The sequence below is a fragment of the Halyomorpha halys genome, unplaced genomic scaffold, assembly GCF_000696795.3.
Source record: "Halyomorpha halys isolate HHAL.00 unplaced genomic scaffold, Hhal_1.1 Scaffold646.1, whole genome shotgun sequence".
Lineage (NCBI taxonomy): Eukaryota > Metazoa > Arthropoda > Insecta > Hemiptera > Pentatomidae > Halyomorpha > Halyomorpha halys.
Window position 1 is genome coordinate 594,946 of NW_027111017.1, and position 3,975 is coordinate 598,920.

The following is a 3,975-nucleotide window of genomic DNA, read 5'->3' on the forward strand; positions in this document are numbered from 1 at the left end:
CCGAGAAGTTAACTCTACGTTGTTTTCTAGTCCATATTTTTTACGTTCTATGAAATCAAACCTTAAAATAGATATCCTTTCCGTCCAATCCTTGCGTTTCTTATGGATGCACCTTGTATGCACTAAATCAGTGAGAAAACTTCATTAAGCAGAATTCTCTAGATCATCTCGTTGTAGTATCCATACCTTAAAACAACTTGTGCATGTGATGAGGACTCAGATACAGTCGTTGATTATGTCTTTTCCTTAGCTGGTGATGTGCTGGTTCAGAGTGAGAGGTTTGGAAAGAAGTTGACGGAGGAAAAAGTTGATGCTCTTTCTCTATATTTGCTACTTCATTTATCTTTAAAGCTTAATATTGATTTAAATAATGCTTTGTACACCAGTATTAAGGCTTCTCTGACAAGCCAATTAATTATTTTTGTCCTCTAGTCCATATTTTTTACGTTCTCTTATCAAATGATACCTTACAATCGATTTTCTTTTTGTCCAATCTATGTGTTCCTTGTGCATACATCTTGAATACAATAGGTCAGTGAGAAATCTTCATTAGGCTGCAAGTTTCTGGATAGTCTCGTTGTGGTATCCATAAATTGAAAGAACTTGATGAGATGAGGACAGATACAGTCGTTGTTTATTTGTTTTGAGAGGGCGTTCAACAGCCTGGTCATCAACGCCTGTTGGTCGTTGCTTTTGGTAAGGTCTAGTTGTTTCAGAGGGTCATACCTTTGGTATGATGTGCGGGTCTGCACCAATGAGACTCCCTTTCCTGAGAAGGTACAGTCGTTGATTACCACATTACCACTTTTCCTCAACTGCTGTTAGCTTAGTTGGAAGTGAGGTTTGGAAGAGTGGAGATGTTTTATCTCCTTTCTCCTTTTTACCATGGAAATTGAATCTTGGAATCAATTTTCTTTCTGTCCATTACACGAGTTCTTTGGGAACTACAACATTAACATGAGATGATTCAGTGATAATTGTTAATTTTTCCTTTTCTCTAACTGTAGATTTGGAGAGAGCGTTTTGAAAAGAAGTTGAAAGTGGAGAATACTAATACTCTTAGTTCCCATTTCCATCTCTTTTATGTTCTTTTTGGAAATGCGATATTTTATTCGAATCGTCTTGATGACTCGTAGGAGGGTCCTTACCTATAACTATTGCTTTTTTTAATCCATTCTAGTTTGCAGAAATACTGTCTCAACAATTCAGTGCCAGTCCAAAATCCATTAAATCGAATGAAGCCACCAACTTCGGCTTTTATATAACCTATTGATTACGTCTATCATTTCACTATTAGCAAGTATTTATCGAGTAACCTATTTATTTCCTAAAACACACCGATAACAACCAGCTGTTACTCGTTATACTGCGTATAAAGCATTGTACTAATGGTGACGCGTCTCAGGTTTTACTGATATCAATTTTTTTTTTTTTTATTATTTTAACTAATTTAACTTGATGATGTCAGCATAAGTAGTCGATCTCCATAGGATCAGTGTTATTAAATAAAATTATAAAAACAATAAATATAAATTATTAAACCTGGATTAAATCAAACAACCTCAACTTTAGATAGAGATTCGAAGAAAGTCGTTAGTCACTTCTTGTGTCGATAAGGCAGTGAGGTGTGGCAAGTAACTGATGGCGAAGAAGGTTGATATCCTTCGTCATCGTGTCCATCTTTTTGTACGCTCTTCTAGAAAATGCAACCTTGGTATCGATTTTCTTTCAGTCCAATCCACGAGTTCCTTGTACATGCACCTTGTCTACGCTTGAAGGGTCAGCAATATTCATAAAACTGAAATCCTCTAGATCGCCTTGTTGCCCGATCCTTCATCACCATGACTTGATTAATCTAAACACATTTGCAAAAATATTCTCGTAAGGACTCTGGACTAGTCTACCAACTGAGGTCTCCGATGAACATTTTCCATGAAATTTCGATTTTGCATACCATTTCCCTAGCAGGCAGTATTTATTAAGTGACATTGAGCAACCTATTCATTCTAAAATTGGCACATGGATAGAATTTCTTTGTAGAACGAACTCAAATATGGAAGAAGAAGCTTAAAACTCTCCACCATCAGTCCCCTTCAAAAACCTCACTGCCAAGCAGCATACCAGTAGCCAATAAATAGAAGTAACTATTGTCTTTCTTTGGAATCTCCGAATATAAAGCTGAAGATCTCCCTGAAGCAGGGACACTGATCCTCTGGACGTTGACTACTTAGGCCTTGAGACCTTTATACCGACATAATCAATAATTAATTATAACTCAAATTACATAAATTATTAGTGATAATTGTAATACGTATTAATTATTGTACTATAGGCTACGTCTCAATATCGATTGGCAATATAAAATTTTCTGAATGTTTCTTTGTTACCATTTGATATTTTGATAAAAATTCGCATAATAAAGGGTTTTTATGCGAATTCTTCAATTCTTCAAATATCAAATGGTAACAAAGAAAAATTCAAAAAATTCTTATTAAAGGAGGGAATTTATGCGAAGGACGATAGGAAAAAAGTAGAGAGACCTAGTTCGCAATGAAAGGATTTGTCAGAAACTGCTGATAGCTAGAAATAGGGAAGAATGGAATTCCTGGTTGAATGCTCCTCTACGCTGAGAGGCACTGAAGAGGGAAGCTAAAGAACAAGAAGAAGATTTAAGGAAAAGTAGCCGACCTCCAGAAGCTTAGTATCCCTGGATTAAATCAAGCATCTGCAGCATTAGATGAAGATTCGAAGTAAGTCATTAATTACTTTGTTGGCTACTGGTATGCTGCTTGGCAGAGAGGTTTTGGAAGGGGACTGATGGTGGAGAGGTTTAAGCTTCTTCTTCCATATTTGTGTTCGTTCTACAATGAAATTCTACCCAGATGCCAATTTTAAAATAAATAGGTTGCTAAATGTCCCCCAATAAATACTGCCTGCTAGTGAAATGATATGCGAAATCGATAATTCATGGAAAATGTTCATCGGAGGCCTCAATTGGCAAACTAGTCCAGAGTCCTTACGAGAATATTTTTGCAAATGTGTTTAGATTAAACAAGTCTTGGTGATGAAGGATCCGACAACAAGGCGGTCTAGAGGATTCCAGCTTTATGAAGTTTGATGACCCTTCAAGCGTAGATAAGGTGCATGTACAAGGAACTCGTGGATTAGACTGAAAGAAAATCGATACCAAGGTTGCATTTTCTAGAAGAGCCTAAAAAAAGATGGACACGATGACAAAGGACATCAACCTTCTCCGCCATCAGTTTCTTGCCACACCCCACTGCCTTATCGATTTAAGAAGTAATTAACGACTTTGTCCGAATTTTCATCTCAATCTAAAGATGTTTGATTTAATCCAGGGACTCTGATCTTCTGGAGGTCGACTAGTTAGGCCTAGATCAAAGTTAAGTTAGTTAAAATAATATAAATTAATAACTGGTACTTGAGACGTCACCATTAGTACAATGATTAATACGCCGTGTAACGACTATCAGCTGTGTTTGTTATCGAAGTAGTTTAAAGTATTAATAGGTACTCAATTTTACTCACTGTACATTATTATCTTTGGTCAGTTATTATTTTGAATGGCATTCTGTACGTAGAAATAGAATTGGCATTGAATTCCTCGCCTACTTTTTCTGCCGTAATCTCTTTCTTTGATGGATGCCTTTGGAATAGCCAGGATCTGTAAAAAAAAAAATAATAATGACTCACTTTGTGTTTTAATTTACAGTATGAAAATTAGTACTTAAATAATACACCATTTAATTTTTGACATTTTATTAATATAGGTATTGTGGTGAGAAGGATTTATGTATAAATTACGTTAGGTCATTCGCGGGAACTAAAAAAAGAAAAAAACGGACATTGGGTGATAAATAACGCACACAATGTCTATTTAAATACTGAATTAAATGTTCTCATAATGCTATGTATGTATGTATGTATGTATGTGTGTGTATATATATATATATA

The 3,975-nt window shown here is 35.6% G+C and overlaps 1 long non-coding RNA gene across 1 annotated transcript in view; it reads right to left on the minus strand.

Annotated features, from left to right (window-relative positions):
- Positions 1 to 2,156: 2,156 nt before the first annotated feature.
- Positions 2,157 to 3,975, minus strand: part of LOC136796178 (uncharacterized) — a 28,833-nt gene continuing 27,014 nt past the window's right edge. Inside the window, exon 3 of the long non-coding RNA XR_010843877.1 lies at positions 2,157 to 3,685. This is a non-coding gene — a long non-coding RNA (uncharacterized lncRNA). The remainder of the gene's footprint in view (positions 3,686 to 3,975) is intronic.